Consider the following 19,247-nt stretch of genomic DNA (forward strand, 5'->3'; position numbering starts at 1 on the left):
ATATTTCGATCATTTTAACCAAGGAAACAAAATTTGCCATATGGGTACATATAATCTTCGTACGCCAGTTCAGGCACTATGATTATAAGGATTCGAAACCCGAAACTCGTACTCGATAGCTAAACGCACTAACCACTATAGCAAGCGATAGAGGACTGTGCAAATTAACATACTCGATCGAGCGTTTTGTTGGAAACATACCAACATACTATTAATTGAATAAATATTTATGTTTCACCTTCGATTGATTGACAGAAAATAAAACGCGTTATGAAACATCCAGAATTGAATAATCGTTTGTAAATTTGTACATGACTCCTGCAGTGAAAACCGTAGAGATAAAATCCGCGCAGCCCGCTTATTCCACATATCTCTATGATGGAAACACTACGCATATTTTATACATACGTTATTTGTAAATAACGGGATTTTTACGTAGCAAAAATCCTCTACATAATATGTGGATAATAAAATGAATAGCATATCTTTTTAATTGAAGAATAAAACTCACCCAAAGATGAAACTCTCCCGCCGAACACGGCATTCAGTCTATCTGAGCATCAATATGGCCCAGCTTCGGGGGGAACATTCTGGAAAGTAATTTATAAAGTTTAATATTCTGTCATTTCTAAAAATAATACACGTAAATATGCATTAAAAATAATAAAAATAATAAAACATTAGAAATATAAATGGAAGACGAAAAATGCAAAAAGAGGTGGCTTTTTTTAGATGAACAAAAACTGATCATATTAATCAAATGCGAAAGGTTGTATTTTCAATATGTTTTATCTAAACTAAAGAAGACTTTTATCATAAAATAATAAAATAAATAAAACAACTTTGTTTTTAACCGCTAATTTTTATTTTCCACCAACCGGTTTTTCACCGAAGTGTTTTATCAATTAGAAACTAATTAAACCTTTTAGTTTGCATAAAAATGTTATAATTTTAGGCACGATAATAATGTGAATGAATTTTTTTTCAATCGAATTTAGCAGTCAATCCTCGTACGTACTTCATATTTAAGAAAAATACATGGGTACTTCTTATTTAAGAAAAAACACGATGCTACAAATATGTCATAAAAACGTTTTGAGTAAGAATTATAGAATATGCTAGAATCGAGTTAGAATTTTGAAGAGTTAGCACAAAGCCACGGTGTTTTTTCGTATGTAACGGAAACGAGAGCAAAATACATGTCGACAACATTATATTATTATGGACAACTTATATAGTGCCACGTGCGATTGATACGGAGGAACGTACAAAACGAAGACACGGGCCGCGATTAAGAACGGCTATCTTCATCGGTATATAACTCAGACGGTATAAACTAATATCGATATTTATGTATGAAAGGATGTATATTTGTATAAAAATTCAAAGTACTCGTATCTTCGTCGGTAACCGGTAATTGAACATGTTTAGAAAAAAAGTTGTAAACATATTGTATTTTTCAGACAGAAAACTTAATTTTACTTTGTAGATAAATTGTATCTTCCCATCATAATCGAGGCAATGACACGCTAAAGGATCTTCGGTAACAACAGATCAAAGAAGATATTTTTTGCGGAGAACCGACATAACTTGAAATGACCTTTTGAGAGCAAATTCTCGCGGTGAAAAGCTGACGAAATACGGAGTTACTAATCGATTAGTTACCGCCATTAATACTGCTTCCGTAATACCGCCACAGAGAATGTTAGATGATATTATAATATCGGAGACGGGTCTCCGGGTCCGAGCGGAGGCCGCACGTTGCGCGTACTAACCATTGCGGTCGCTGCAGTCGCTGCGGCCGATGTGCAGTAGTGATGTCATAATTAGCATTAGCAATTGCAATAATCTATAATGGCAATAACAACCGATGATGAAAACTCTAATAAATCTTCATCGATTGAAAATTCTTATAAATACCGGGCCCCGATTACAATGGGAAGTTAACATTTATCTAAAAATCAAGTTTTCTGTATGAAAAGCAGAATATGCGTACAATTTATTATTCTAAACATGTTCAATTATAGGTCACCGACAAAGATATTTTAAATGTTCATTCAAATATACTCATTTTCTATAAATTTTATATTTGAAGCACTAGCTTTGTGGTTATTCATTATAATAAAAGAAATTTATTATTAACCACTAATTTTTATTTTTTTACCACCGACCGGTTTCAAAGCAAACAAGCTTCTTCGTCGAGCTTTACATAACTAATGTGTGTAATTAGTTACGTAAACATTGACGAAGAAGCTTGTTTGCTTTGAAACCGGACGGGGGAAAAAAAATAAAAATTAGTGGTTAAAAACAATGATGTTTTATGTATTTTATTATACTCATTTTCGTACACAAATATAGGTTTTTCTTTGTAGACAGTCGAAGATAACTCTGTTAACTTCCCATTGTGATCAGGGCCCAGATAGGACCGCGAACTGAAAAACTTTCATACAACTGAAAAAATCCTGCCTTTATTGAACAATTATTTTTTACTACCACTTTTAATTGTTTTGTATTCCAACTCAACACAGGGCTTTTGGCCTCGTAGATTTACGGATAGGTTATTTTTATTTTTTGTATATATTTATTTGTAGGAATGAATAAATATTTGATTTTTTTCAATATTCTTTTTTTACAAAAAAATCACGTTTTTTAGAATTTACATTAAATTTTGTTGCCTTCAATATCCCGCCCCTATCACCGCCGGTACACCTCAGTATATAGAATTAATTTGTCTGTCACCCTTGATCTAACTTTCCCAATTCTGACGGCGATAGGGTATGTTCGTTCATTAACTCGTCGGTAAACCGGGAGAAACAGGTCCAATCGGGAGAACATGAGCCGTCACCACCCCTCCACCGGCCGTTCTGTTACGGTTCGTACGGAGCAACATTTTCACGTTATTTTGCTTATTTAAAAGACACCCCGTTTCGGACATCTACCAACAAAGAAAACTAGATTTAAGCCAATCAATCCCAAAAGAAAATCAGTATTCCGAAAAATCCTGAAAGATACTGGAGAATGTAGGAAAATAGCAATACAGCGAAGCAATAGCATTTCGCTGAAGCTAATAAATTTCGATTACTAATGTATGTAATGAATTGCAATAACTATTCATAATTGTTTTAAAATGTCCACTGAAGGTTCCGCCGTGGAGGTAGCGAGCAGTCAGCGCGAGTGACTCGCTCCACTGAACAATGGATTGCCGATATTTTTAGCCCTCTCTGCGGGACGTGATGCCCAATAGGTGTGAAATGAAGAGTGGCCATCACTGTATGTTCTCCGCATGTACATTTGTACATAATACCTACGACGAACGTACATGGATCCAGCTACCTACGCCGTTGGCGTTGTTAAGGTCCCGTCGTGAACACTGAACACGTTAGGGACTCACCCAAAATTAAAGACGCCATTTCCCAGGGGTAGGCAGAGAGAACGGACCGCCACACACGTCTATCCTGGCATACATTCCTAGCTTCTTCCACATTCATACATCTTGTCATACATGCCCTTCGGTTCTGTCTGCTTTAACATGACCAGATTTAAGATTTTGGTTTATCTAATCATCCCACATCTTCCTCGGTCGTCCTCGTCTCACGTTGCCGTTCATTTTCGCCATGTATACTTGTTTTACCATTCTTTCGTCGTCCATTCGTTTTACATGACCGAACCATCTCAGAGACCCTTTCTTAATCTTATCAATTATACTTGACTCCGATTTACACTCTCGCCTGATTTCATCATTCGTAACCCTGTCATGCATTGATTTCCCACACATTCGCCTAAAAGATTGCATTTCAACCACGTTTACTCGGCTTTCATCCTTCCTGTGCCAGTTCCGTGTTTCACTTCCATACATAAGTGTTGGGACTAAAACTCCGTTATGCACTGCCAGTTTAGCTTCGATTGGCATATTTTTATTAGCAATTACTGTGCTTAGTGCGCCGTTTATTTTGTTGCCCGCATTCACTCTCCTTTCGACATCTTTTTTTACTCTTCCATCTCTTGAAAACATGCTTCCCAGATACAAAAATTCTTCTACTTGTTCGAGATATTCGTTGTTCACATTTATTATGCAGTCAGTAACCTCACATCCCCTTTCAAATACCGTCACTTTTTATTTGCTTTCGTTCATCGAAAGACCTCGCTTTGAAAATAGCAAATCACATTATTTTTCTATTTATAGTTTATTCGTTCTTATGATTCTCTACGAGTACATATAATCTCTTATTCCAAATATACAAAAAAAAAAGGAAATTTCATTCAAATTAACGAATTTACAAAAAGCGTATCTCACTAATTTATTTTTTTGTAGTTAGAAGGTATGGTCTATATTTTCTTTTCATAAATAAAGATTTTATTCGGGGATACAAACGGGTATTACGTTTTATTTTTAAATACGTTTGAACACGGCGCAGTTGGTAAGACGGTTGATTGTGAAATTGGCGTCGCAGATTCGATTCACGCCAGTTGCAAGAAAAAAATCCAAGACAGATTTCTGACATGAAATATTTTCTCTCTATGTTGCAACAAATTAAGACCTAAATAACTCCATAGGGAGGAAATCCAGCCTGTCTACGAACATTTGGACTTAATCAAAACATTGTTGATATTTATTTTATTTAAAAATTACGTCAGTTAGTACACAGTTCAATAACACATTAATTATAATATTTTTTCATCTTCGCTCGGGCACAAAAGCTAGATTCTAGCAAGAGATCTGCTTGCGACTGGTAAAAAGGGAGATAGCAACAAATCCATCGTGTACGAACAAAACTGTGTTTAGCCAAGTATGTTTCTACCGGCACAAAAATTAGGCGTAACAAAGGGTTCTAAAGCCTATAATTTCCTGCTAAACTCCCCCAAAAACGTTCAAAAGGCTTTCTTTGATGAATATTTTACTACAACTTTCGAAATTTTTAAGGGTTTCGACGGCCAAAACGAGGCCAGCGAGTTTACAAGAACTTAATATTTTAAATAGGGACAAGCAACTGCCTAGAAAATCTCCACAATTAAGTATTTTTTCATTAAACACAGGTGGAATCTAATGATAATCAGGATATTTACCAAAAAATTAATTTAGGAAAATACATTATTTTTGAGAAATAAAGTTGAAAACTTTCATTTTAAAGGAATTTTGACGCGAGGACAGATTTTCATTTATGTTGTAAAGCTTAACAAACTTATTATATTTTTATCGTAATACCCGTAACGTAAGACTGTGGTAAATAATCTCATTGCGCACGGTGATGTAACATCGTGTTACCACTAGTAAAAGACGGAATATTCTGAAATTCAGACATGACAAAAAAACATGGATAAATACTGTTAAATAATTCCTTTTCCATAATTTATGCAAATCAATATATAATTTAGCCCTGTTATAGACAAATAAAATCATAAATACGCCGCACATATTACGCGCGTGCGTCCCTGTCACTGTCATCAACCGACTGAATCTGTTTTACACAACACGCGCCACAGAACAGCGTCTCTGTCTTCCTTGTTATGACTTCTATTTTCATTCTCTCTCTTGCAGACGTGTTGCTGAATTAGCGGACATTCATTCTTCGCGTAGCAAAGATAAATATTTTTTGTATTTACATCCAGCAGAGATATACAAATTTTACTTTCTAAATCCGGAGTGAAAGTGTCCATTTGATGATTACAAAAAATACGAGTTCATCATTAAAAAAAATGAGAGAGATATATCAAGTATGTTGTCCAATACGGTATTTTCATAAACTGGGGATATGATTTTAAATGTATTCAGTATTTAAATAATATTTTTTACGATTGCGAGCATATTACTATAAAAATCTGAAACGACTGCTTTCATTTATAATTTCCTATTTAAAGTTTGATATAAATAAAACGGCCCGTAACTGGCCAAAAGGGTTGATGACGTCACGCGTGACTTATGGATCCTACGTTCACTCAAATCCTATACTGAGATACCTCCAACGCGGGCGGATGGCGGCTTTTTATTTGTTTTTTATGGTTAAATTTCATCTTTTACTTAGGTTTTTTTTGTTTTTATTTATAAACATCTATAGCACTAAGACTGATATTGGTTTTTTACAAGAAAAATCCGATAACTTGCTTAAAATAGATATAATCATGATGGGTATTTTTTTCTCATCCAATACAAACTTTTTAAGTTCCGAGTATAGAAATGTAAAGGCCGCAAGGTAAGGAAATATATAATGTTTGCTTCCAGAATGTGTTCATTTAAATAGTTGTATTATTTGCATGTACTAAAAATATATTATTTCGCGTACATTTAATGCAAAAGGGAAGTAACGTGACTTTGACACAACATAATCACCATTGCTTGTAAACATCTCTGTTGCTCGAGTGCGTGTTAATACCTTTTTTTTAATTAAATGTGATTTACTTATCAATATATCAGCTTGGAAAAATTACGGAGACAATGCCATAGGTTACATTCAAGTAAAACGGACGGGTGATATTTGAATGGTAAAAGATCAAGTCACCCCAGAACATAAAGTTGGAACCAAAGCGTACTCGGTGACGTTGATTTGCGATGAAGTATAGGAAATAATAGATTCCTGCAAGTGTGAAGACTGTCCAGCATCTCAAGGTCAGTTGCCATTTTGTAAATGCAATAAATTTCACAAATAAATAAGGTAGGCGAAAAAAGCTTTACTTGGCGTCTTCACCGTAGTGTTAGTGCACATCGAAACTAAACAGTACTTGTATCTTATAACTAAAGACATTTTATGCGCGTTAATTAGTTAAAACAGTGTAAAACAACTGATTACAACAAAAACAACTGATTACAACAAAAACAACACGTAGGCTATACAAATTCGTATAAATTTGTTTGAACGGTCAGTCTGATTCGTAACGCGTGACGTCACAAGCCCATTCGGCATCCGAATGGTCGTTTTGGCGCCAATTCAAATTATACATTTTTAAGCCGCTCTGAAAAATAAACGCGTAGACATAAAAAAAAAACTGTACAGTTGGCATCGTAATTTTTTTCTCTATTTTTTTTGCAAAATAAAAAAACGTGATAATACCTTATTATGTCGACTAGTGTGACATCACAGCCACACAAGTGTTAAGATGATCGGGGGTTGTATTCTAGATCTTTTCTACCCCTAGAGTGATTAATTTGAAGAATTTTGATCTTTTAAAGTGACGAGACTTTGATTCACATAATGGCCATACTGATGATTAAACGTCAAATGGTGTATAAAACTGCTGCAAAAACGGAAATAAAACTAGTACGGTTTGGTCAATTCAATTCAATGTCTTAATTAAGTGTTTTGGGTTATGCTTAAGGTCGCAAAAATGTTCTAAATGAAAATTATTATTAGTAATTTCCCTCAGCAAATAAAGTGTTAGTACGAGTGGGGCGATTGAAGTTGTGATTTGAGATAAAATATCTTGAGCGTCCATCTTAGCGGATAAAATTTGATGTAAAACTATTAATGAAACCGAAGTTCTCCTGAATTCCAAGCTAAAAATATGAAAATATTCTAGTCTATCAAAGTAATTATCTAAAGTTTTGATTAAATTGTTTCGATAGGTAATTGTTCTAAGAAATTTGCGTTGCACGGATTCAATTCGCTTTTTATGGATATCGTAAATGGGAGACCATATTATAGAATTAAACTCTAATATACTCCTGACCCGGGATTTATAAAGAGTAATTGCAACAAGTGGGCTTTTGAATGGTTTTGATATTCGTAGAATGAATTCGAAAGTTTGGAAGCCTTTTTTGTTATATCGTCAATATGATGATCGTATTTCAGTCTGGAATCAAGTATGATGCCAAGATCTATTATTTTGTAATGCATTATTGTCGATTTCGCACGTGTAATTGGTTTTTATTCTTTTGTTTGTGAATTGAATGGTGAAGCATTGTATTGTATGTAAAATTTGAACTCCCGTATCTTTATAAAAGTCACGATTAAAATTGATTAGGTAATTTGGAAATTCGGAGAAATTGTTATCGTGAAGACACCTCGTGTTCTTTAACACGAATATCAAAATTTATCGATATTCTTTCAACGTAAACATCCAACGAATGTGTATAGTGGGTTTTGCATGTTGGTTTAATGCGAGTCCCGACGAAGAGACGAGTATGTCTCGAAACCGGTGGACATAGATTTAATAATATTTAGAAATTAAAACGTTGGTAACTGCGCTAGTATTTTTTGTACGCAATAAGAATGAAGCGATTCCTGTAGTAATATTAGGGCTGGCCAGCAATCCTCGACCTACCGTACAGTCAATGTTATTAAACGTTGGCAAGACATCAGTAAACGGTAATAAATACAAACGAAGCGAGGTCGGCATGTGTAGAGTGTAGATGCAGATACAGTGGCGAGCCGTGATCTATTTTATAGGTAATCTATTAAAAATGTTCATTAATTTGTACTACATATAAGTACTTACATAACATGCAAGTAATGTAATTATAAATTACTATTTTTTTGTGGTTCAGTGAAAATCAACTCAAACAACAATTATTAGTAACCACGCGATAAACGTAGCTTTATTCTACACTATTTTAATACAATACTTGTACAAAAGTTTATTAACAAATACCACAATGACATTCCGCAGATATTTCCATTATGATCTGTCATTGACAGTATACTGTCAACACTTGAGCACTAGCCGATTTCTTTTAAAATGAATGATGCCTAAAACGGCCACTGCGAACGCCACCTGTCCTATGTGATACATAATATGTCGACGGTATGCCATCAAAGAAAAATAGTCCTTCGGAAATAATGTTCGAAATACTATTTTCTAAATAGTGAATCTTCTAAAAATATTTGTAATCTGAAAGTTTGTTTTAGTACTAAAAAAGCCGACTTGGGTTAAAGACGAAAAATACAGTGTACTTTTTTGTATGGAAGAATAAGCTGAGGTAATCGGCTAGTTTCATCGTTCAGTAAGTTCAGGCGCACTTCATAGATATTTTTTTGTAGAAAGATATAAACGGTGATTTATAATAAATAACAATTACTTTATTTATTTTTCCATAAACATGGTTAATATAAATTATTATTATTAAAAGTCAAATATAATGGTAAGCTGTGCATAATTGCTTACTTCGACGATTCGCCCCTGGCAGATAGATATACCAATAGTACAGATAGGTAGAGGTACTAATGAAGAAAAGACAGAAGAACGGAGAGTCGCTGTTGTGGTTGCCAAGTAAAAATAACACGATGCCATTGCCAAGGACATCCGCGAAGTTCCGTGACATAAAGCCGACGAACAACAAACGTCGTCAGCATCAATAATATCATGTCGAATACCTGGATTGTGCTGTCATTAGACGATTGCCTCACGCACCGGTAAGATCACAATAAAAAATATTTAAAAATTTCCCCATATTCACGAAAGCAGGGAAAAACAATATTCAAATTATTATAACAATTATGTTTTTGTAGTATTCTATTACATATACATACAAGACCTTGAGGTGATTTTTACAAAAATAGCGCTATATAAATAATCCAAATATAATAATATACATATTTTATTAATTTTAATAACATTACTATTTTGTATACGATTTATGTTTGTTACTTGATGGGTATAATTTATTTTATTTTATTATTAATTTTAAAGAAACATACAGTCAACAATTATTAAATTACATAATAAAGATAAGGTTTAAAGACAGACCAGCGAAGTTTCTAAATAAAAATCATACATATTATTAAATGGTACATGTTTAAATGTGTGCGTGCGATATTTATATACGAGTATATGTAAAAGCGTGTGTTTGTGTGTATTTGTGATGATGATGATTTAAATGTTTTTTTTTTTTAATAAATTGTCAATTATTTTTCATATTGTATCAAATTATATCATTATTATTATCACAGTATTAAATGTTATTTCTCGTATTTAATCCGTTTTAAAAAAATATATATTTCATATTACGTAATTTTTAATTAATTTCATTTACTTTATATTTTGTTGCTGTTCATTATTACGGCCTAAAACAGGCACGGCCTAAAACGGGCACAGCCTAAAAAGCCATAATATTTTGGTGAATATGCATACAAATGTAATTTTAATAAATAATATTTTTTATACAAATAAATAAATATGACAATTGTGTCCAATACACAATAATGTGCTTATGGCCTGTGATAAAAACAAGTTTAGATTCATAAAATTTATATCTGAATCACTAACTATGTGGTTATTCATTGTATAATCCAAATTAATAAAACAAAAAGCATTTACTTTTTAACTACTAATTATTTATTTGATTACCGACCGGTTTCGAAACTACACGAGCTATCTTATCAAAGTATAATCTAGAAATTAAAAAATTGCTCGGTGGAACAAATTTTATATCCCTTATAATGCGTAGATATGCGTATCGACGGGTACTAGACCCGTCGCGTCGGTAAAAACCGACGTACTTACATCAAAACTTGATGGTGGGGGGTCGATAGTGTATCTTCGCAATCGCTCGGGATAGTTTATCTTCAACTATGACGTCATAATGAAGCTAAGTCAGTTTAGTGCGTAGATATTGATGTAGACATTTTTAACTGCACGTTGCATTTGTACAGAAAATTTCATCATGGGGTCGATTATTTGGGATAGTTGCTGAATGTGCATCTTGAGTGGTCTATGCTATGTATATGTGCCGCATGTAATGTATATGTTTGTGTATGTTTTATATGTGCGTTCATGTGTGTGCGTGGATGGCTCGGAGTGTACATTCGGTATTTTTATTTATTTTAATTAATTACCTCCATGGAAAACGCAAATGTCAACAATTATTCTTTTCTCACTTAAAATTCTTATTTATTTTTTTGTCACATTTAATGTTTATATTTGTGAAAACTTAATTGGTCTTTTTATGTTAAAAAATTGTTGTTTTTAATACTTATTTTGTATGAGTGTATGTTTTTCTGAATAAAATAAAATAAATAAATATGTGTACCGCGACGTACGCTTCCCCTTGTTAAATATCGATGTACCTACCCAAAACTTGAAGGTGGGGTGTTTTTCTGAATAAAATAAAATAAATAAATATGTGTACCGCGACGTACGCTTCCCCTTGTTAAATATCGATGTACCTACCCAAAACTTGAAGGGGGGGGGGTCGGTAGTGTATCTTCGTAAACGCTAGAGCGAATTTATCTTCAACTATACCGTCATTATGAAGGTATGACGTCCTTAGCTTTCCATCATAATCGCGGCCCTGGGCCTCGATTACAATAGGAAGTTAACAGAGTTATCTTCGACTGTCTATAGAGAAAAACCGATATTTGTGAACAAAAATGAGTATTTTTGCATGAACATTTAAAGCATCTTCGTCAGCTACCTATAATTGAACATGTTTAGAAGAAAAAAATTATGCATATTCCGCTTTTCATACGGAAAACTTAATTTTACTTTGTAGATAAAACTGAAGATAAATGCTGAAGAAAAATTCAGTAAATTTGAACCAACGTCTATAAATGAGGTTAAAAATTGTTGCGGCATTACCCAACAAACAATGTATATTAGATCCGATGCCAACATGGCTTTTGAAAAAATGCATCAACGTATTAGCTCCATTTTTAACAGATTTATTTAATACATCCATGGAGCGCAGCATTGTTCCGAGAGCCATAAAAAAAGCAAATGTAACTCCACTTTTAAAAAATTCCCAACTAGATGTGGAAGATCTTTCCAGTTTTCGCCCTATTTCAAATCTTCCCATCATATCAAAAATACTAGAAAAAATAGTTTCTCACAGGCTCGTTAACTATATCGAGCGGAATTCTTTATTTTCGGTAAGGCAATCGGCATACCGACGTTTTCATTCCACGGAGACGGGAGTGATAAGAGTACTGTCTGACATTATAACGTCGGTGGACTCTGGTAATCTGGTGTTGATGGCTCTTCTGGACATGAGTGCTGCATTTGATACTGTAGACCATAATATTTTGCTTGAACGTCTGGAGAAAACTTATGGTATCCGTGATCAGGCACATATGTGGTTCAGTTCATATCTTAATAAAAGAGAATATGCAGTCGTGTTCCAGGGTAAAAGCTCAACCAACTTTCGGGTGTCTACAGGATTGCCTCAAGGGTCAGTACTCGGACCACTTCTCTATCTCCTTTACACTAAAGATATAGAGAACATTATCAAAGAATGTGGATTGTGGTCGCACTGCTATGCAGATGATACGCAGATTTATTTTTATTGCAAACCAGGCGAGAGAAGTGTGCTTGTCAATTTAATTGATGGATGCATCAAGAAAATAGGAAACTGGATGGCTGAAAACAGACTAACATTAAACCCATCAAAAACTGAACAACTGTGGGTGGCTTCAGCCAGACGACAGAATTTGATCCAGGATACGGCTCTACCCAATGTAGGGAGTGCCGTTTTACCCACCGTTAAACTACTGGGAGTTTTACTCAATTCTGACCTATCTCTTGACGCTCAAATTAGTAGAACGATAAGTTCATGCTTCTACCAGCTGAGACAAATTAAATGCATACGCAAAAATTTGCCGGTTGATGCCGCCCGTCAATTAATAAATGCGTTTGTAGTGTCTAGAGTCGATTATTGTAATGGTATCTATGCAGGTCTACCAATGAACAAAATGACTCGCCTACAATCTGTATTGAATGCCGCAGCGAGACTTATTTTCGGAATCTCTAAGTTCAGTCATATCACTCCACTACTTCGGGAACTACACTGGCTACGTTTTCCACAGAGGGTCGAATACAAACTCTGTTGGCTTATGTATAAGTCACTGCACAACTCGGCTCCGGAATATCTAAGGGAACTATGCATTCCAGATGAACTAGCTGACAGGCGTCTCACGCTTAGATCAGCTACGTCTACGGCGAGAGGAAAAGTTATTATACCTCTACGCAAACAGCGCACTAAATTTGGTGAGCGCGCATTTGCGGTCGCAGGCCCTATGGCATGGAATGCTCTCCCAGCAGAGGTGCGAGGCTGTGAAAGTGAAGTGATGTTTCGGAAAAAACTTAAAACCCACTTGTTCTCTAAATCATTTGAATAAATCCGTAGCACGTGACAACAAAATAAATTATTTTAATTAAATTACAAATTTAAAGCTTCAATTAAATTAACTTAACAATAGAATCACCATGTAAAGCGCCCTTGAGGTATTTTATTACAAAAATGGCGCTATATAAGTTATCCACAATAAATAAATAAAATGTTAACTTCCCATTGTAATCGGGGCCCTGGAGCCTACTCAGCTTACATACACCGCGCAGAGCAGTAAACAAAGTACAGCATTTGTACATACTGTCTGCGCCTATTTATATTCCACGAGAATTTCATAACCGCCCGCGAGCGAATTCCTTCAAGAAATACCTTTAGTGGGAATATATGCCAGCTGGATACATTCCCGAACCGAGGCCTCTGGAGATTGGTGGAATCGTCATTCCGTTTTTCAATAAAAAAGTAAACTCTCATTTCGGTAAAGGTATATTGTACGCTTGAAATATCAATAATATGCATGCGTCAAATAATCACAGATTAATTCAATGTTAGCAAGTAGGTATAAGGTATTATTTTTAGAATTCTTCCATAAGTGTGTACGAGAATAACAGTTCAAAAATAAGCATAAATAAATACAAAATTTACACTATTTATTTATTTAATTATTTTTGAAATTGGTACATAAGTATACAGGGGTTCTTTAAACCCTGTCACCTCCGAAACCACGATGATCAGTATGAGCAAGAAGACATATTGGCACATTAAAATAAATTTTGAGAACGAATAAAATTTACAAAAAAAAATATTTAAAAAACAAATGATTGCTTACTTCTGCAAGGGCGTAGCGAGGAGAGGGGAGGGGGGAGTTTGATACACCGTCAACCACATGGCCACGCCTCCCTCCTTGTCCCATTTTTTAAAATATGCTAATATGTCTTCTTGCCTAACTGATCGTCGTGGTTTCGGATGTGACGGGGTTTAAAGAACAGCCTGTATATACATATTTGTAAACGGCGAAGTGATAATATTTATTTATTTATATATAGAGCCACTTTTGTTTTTATGCCCCAATTTCCAGAATGTGTATTTTTTTTTATTTTTTATTAATAACAAATAAAAATACAATATTACAATATTACAACTAAATACAATTTTTTCCATTAATCAAATAGATATATTTTTATTAACGTTTCCCATTGCGTAAAAGAAATAAACAATTCTTAGTCGATTCGTAAATGGTGGAGTGGGGTAAATATGGATTGGCATGGGTTAGCTTGAAGTCTTATATGTTGATCGTGTTTATGAATATTTTTTTAAAGAAAATAAATATTTGCGTTCTTATACTTTACGCAAATATTTAATTTTGAGAGCCATTTTCAACGAGTTGTAAATAACTCACTATTAGAAAATGGAAATCAAGTTGGGGTAGGGTGGGATTCGAACCACCGATCTTTGATCCGTGAGTCCGAGACACTAGCCACGGGACCACAACCCGATTCTATATATTGTATATCATTATTTTATTGCCCTTGTTTGTCATTGCTACACAGTTCTACGTTCTTTTTGTTGAGTTTCTTGTGCATATGTTTCGTCATGTAACTGTTGTAATTGGCTTAGGCCGAATATATAGTAAATAAAGAAATAATTTACTTTTTCAAATACAAAATTACTTATACAAAAAAACTGTAGAGAGTAGAGATTAAATCAATGAGATAAAAGTCATTTAAATATATCAGCATATTGAAAATATTTTTAAAATGTAGTTTGTAGGCTTATACTAGAATTTTACCCTTTATCTAAAGAATCTAATCTAATCTAATATTCTTCTTCGGGAAAGACCCTGAAAGACATAGCATGACCAAATCCAACAAACACTTGAAGATTTCCATACTTATCAAAAGTCAGATTAATCGGCGCGAGGGCATGAGAAGATGTATGAATGTAGAGAAAGCGAGGTCTGTATACAAAGACAGAGTGATATGACGTTCTATGGTGCCTACGGGGAAATAGTTTGACGGTTTGTTTGTTAAAGATACCAATATCCTAACAGAGACGGAGCAAACAACTTTTAAAAATATATATCTCCACCGAGATGAAGGCATTACTGGGGAATGTGAATAAATATGCATTTGCAATATAATTATTATAATAATTAATATTACGTTTGTAACTAAATTTGTATAATTTATATATTAATATGATTACTTTTTTTATGTTATCTAATCTTCTTTGTGTGGATGTTATTATTTATTGTTTTATTCTTTATGATTTATATTTTATTATTCTGAATCGTTATTCTATTGGATGGTGTTAATTTTATTTATTTTACTATGTATTTTTTATTGTTGTTAATTATTATGGATTAACACGGGCACAGCTTAAAAATCCTTAATAAGTTCATGAAACGAGTGTAATTTTGAATAAATAAATAAATTCAAAAGATTAGTCGAAAATAGTAGAAAATTAATAGAATAGTAATGTGAAAAGACGCCTGCTTTGACTAGATATTTATATTTTGTACATACATCTGCTGAAAATTACGTAGATGTGGAAATCACAATAATTAGGCAGAATGGTGAACGTTACACAGTGTGTAAAATTATCACTTAAACCAACCAATGACGGGTCATAAACCCTGTTAACGCCTAGATTTCTATATTTCCAACAATTCTTTAATCTCGATTAAGATATCTTTCAAGAGTCATTTGCTTCGTCTCTGTTAAGATGTTAATATATTTATCGATATATTATCATAAAAAATGTTGTGGCAGGAACTAATTTTAAGACAAATAAAATATTCCGCTTATTACGTGGAAAACCGAGAGATATCGATCGGAGGAGGGTGGGGGGTCGTAGGTCGTAACTCATATATAACGCCGTTCCTTGTTCTCGAAATGTACGAGTATGTAAATTGGGGATATTTCTGTCACAAACAGAGGGAATCAGTGCGTGAGAAATGTTCATTCTTAGAAGCATTTGCACAATTGAACGAGTTGATAACTACGCTAAAGAGCAAAAAAAATACTTTTTATTTGTTTTAAAATTTAAAAAATAAGTAGTTACCTCGAAACCAATGAAAAATTTTAAAAATATGAATAAATAAGTGTAAAAAAAAAAAATATATGAAAATTAAATTACATTATCTATTTACCTTTGTGTTAAAGGATACAAATAAAAATAATCGAATGCATTCGATTACTAAAATCATTAAAAGCCCGAATGCAGTAATGCATTCGAATGAATTAGTAATTGAATGAATGAATGACTGAATGAACGAATGAATCAATAAATTAATTAATAAATAAACGAACAGACGAAATGATTGAATGTATTATTTGAAATTTGAAGAATCAATTACCACAGATCTCGGGAAATCTGTTTTTTCCTAAGCCACAATAACCGAAACGCCCATCTCTATATATCTAAGCAATACCGGGACTGAATTATTCATTCAATGAATTCATTCGATTATTTCATTTATTAAATTACTAATCACCCGATGAGTAAATTCATATATATATACGAGTATAATAATTTAAATAACGAATGAGTGTATAGTAGTACACATAGCCACGAGCATACCTTAGCATAATTATGTATTTTATAATTATTATACGATAAAGAAAGTGAGGAATCGGAGTGAGGGAAAAATATCAGATTTACGATAATGATGTTTAAATTAATTAATTGGGTACGCTCGGTACTCTTTATTTAAACTGAGTGATGATTATAAATAAAGCAAATGATAATTAAATTTACAAACGTAAAAAATGGGATTCAAAAAAAAGATGTGTGCGGTAAGAGTGGGGTAGAGGCGCACCGCCGCGCCAGTGGCACGCTATTCTCGTGCTGTACAGTCTTTCTGATGGTACACCATCATCGAGGCTTATATCTCTCCAACGACGTATTACGCTAATTTTAATTCACAGTTATGGATTTTAGGACAAGTCAGTGTCCTTGTTTGTGAAAATAAACATTTAGAAGGATTGCGTAAACGGGGCATAAATACAATGTCGTGTGGTGGAGAAATGACAATAACAAATGCACTTTTTTAGTAACTTGAATGCATATTGAGCACACCCTCGAATCTCGTCTCTCAATTTTTTCTTGGGAAACATTTCTATAAGCTGATTTCTGGAAGTATATACGGGATGTTCTTTAAACCCTGTCACATCCGAAACCACAATGATCAGTATGGGCAAGAAGACATATTAGCATATTAAAAAAATATTTAGGACAAAGAATTTTTTTTAAATAAAATATTTTAAAAAACAAATGGTTGCAAAAAACAAGAGGGGAGCGCGGCGCAGTACCAGACTTCCCCCTTTCCCTTTCTCGTTTCACCCCTGCAGACGTAAGCAACCATTTGCTTTTTTTGATATTTTATTTTTTTAAATTTTATTCGTTCTAAAAAAATATTTTAATGTGCCTGTACTGTACAAGTAACAGTTTGGACTGTATTCCACAATCCTGTAGCAAGGGGTAGGTGTTGGCCGTGTCTCTTTATTGTGGGTCCAACATTTAGCCTACAGATACCGGGGCCCTAACTATATTATTGCATTTCATTATCATATTTAACCGTCCGTTACAGTGCCAATATGTCTTCTTGCTCAAACTGATCATCGTGGTTTCGGATGTGACAGGGTTTAAAGAACATCCTGTATAATCCAAATATACTGAAAGAGATCAGATTGTATGTTCCCAATAATTATACTAGAGCAAGATATTTTTATTGTGCACTGTTTTCCACACCAGAAGCCGTACAAATGCAAGTCTGAATTCACCCATTGATGGGGCAATTCGTTTGGTGAATACGGCTTCTGCGGATAATATGGATTTATTTTTCTGTACGCAGTTGTCGGCAGTTTAGCAGCTATCTGCTTTCTATTCATTAACTTCTAACTTATACTTACAGCCTGCATTACGTGCTGGGTTAAACAGCCCGTAAAGTAAAGCAGACTACAATTGTCAAATAAACAAATAAATATTCGCATTAAAAATTAGTTCGGATGTTTATATTTATATCTAGACTTGTACTTACAAAAATATGGGGGTAACAAATAATGAAACGTTATGAATTTTACTGAGAATTTATTGTTATTTATACAAATTAAAAAACATTCCAATTTATATTCCGACGTAACGAAGGCGTATTTCTTCTTTGTTTACAAAACATTATACCTTTATTATGAACATTATTTGATAAATTCTCACGGTTGATTTAATTAACCCTTAAAAGACCACTATGACAACACGAAGAAAATTCATCATTAAAAAAAAAACCATTTTAACTGATTTAGGAAAAAACGAGTAGTGATTGATTGAAATTAAAGCAATTGTTTGGAAAATAATTGTAATGCGGTAGCTATTGCTGTATTGAGCAAACAGTAAACATCATTTAGGTAATATTCTACGAATATGTTGAAACAAGAAGAATATGCACAATCTAACCATAAAAATATTAGTATGGGAAAAACAAAAGTAAAATAGCAAGGATTTTTGGAAAAGAAACATACATATCTATCCGAATAAATTTATCAGTGAAAAATGTGACATTAGTGTAAAATTGCAAATAAATATGGCGGCCTCGGTGGTGTAGTGGTCAAGACACTTGACTCGCACACGAAAGATTCTTGGTTCGATTCCCGGCGAGAACACAAAAAAAAGTGATTTTTCTCAAGCCTGGGTGAACTGTGCCGTAATTCGTCACTTTAATTGGGCCTCAAGGCCTGTTGTAGAGAGAAAAAATATATATACTTAGGTATTCTTGTACAAAATAAATGCACTTTAGCGGGCGTATTGCTATAATATCTTCTTACCAACCAAAAAGCAATATTCCGCGGTAATCAAGAATATCAGCCATTGTTTTCACTAATGATCCTGTAAAGAGTAATGATGCGCAATATTACTCACGGTGTAAAACTAATCAAAACGAACAACATTCATTGCTATCGTACAAGGGGAGGTGAATTTCAGACACCCAGAATCCAGGCGACTCAGAACAATCTGTACCATAAAGGACTTAAAATGTTCAATGAGTTGCCAATATAGATTACGAATGATGGGCCTTTCGCATCGATTCGTGGAATGGCGATCATCATAAGTCTCTGTTTCTAGGGAAGTCTTTAGATGTAGGAGTTCCTCATTTTATTTATTCCAAGTATGTACAATTAAAATTAATAAAGTACAATGTGACGAAAATACATTGTAAAATATTAACAAGTTGGTGATGGAGTTGCCCAAGTGTATATCGATACCT

At 33.8% G+C, this 19,247-nt stretch overlaps 1 long non-coding RNA gene across 2 annotated transcripts in view; it reads right to left on the reverse strand.

Moving 5' to 3' along the window:
* Positions 1-506: 506 nt before the first annotated feature.
* LOC148273220 (uncharacterized) overlaps positions 507-19,247 on the reverse strand; it is a 32,995-nt gene continuing 14,254 nt past the window's right edge. For both annotated transcript variants that reach the window (XR_015824634.1, XR_015824635.1), the window contains exon 3: positions 507-590. This is a non-coding gene — a long non-coding RNA (uncharacterized LOC148273220). The remainder of the gene's footprint in view (positions 591-19,247) is intronic.

Source organism: Micrasema longulum, unplaced genomic scaffold (genome assembly GCF_059751315.1).
Source record: "Micrasema longulum isolate JH-2025_06_02 unplaced genomic scaffold, ASM5975131v1 h1tg002035l, whole genome shotgun sequence".
In the NCBI taxonomy this organism is placed as follows: Eukaryota; Metazoa; Arthropoda; class Insecta; order Trichoptera; family Brachycentridae; genus Micrasema; species Micrasema longulum.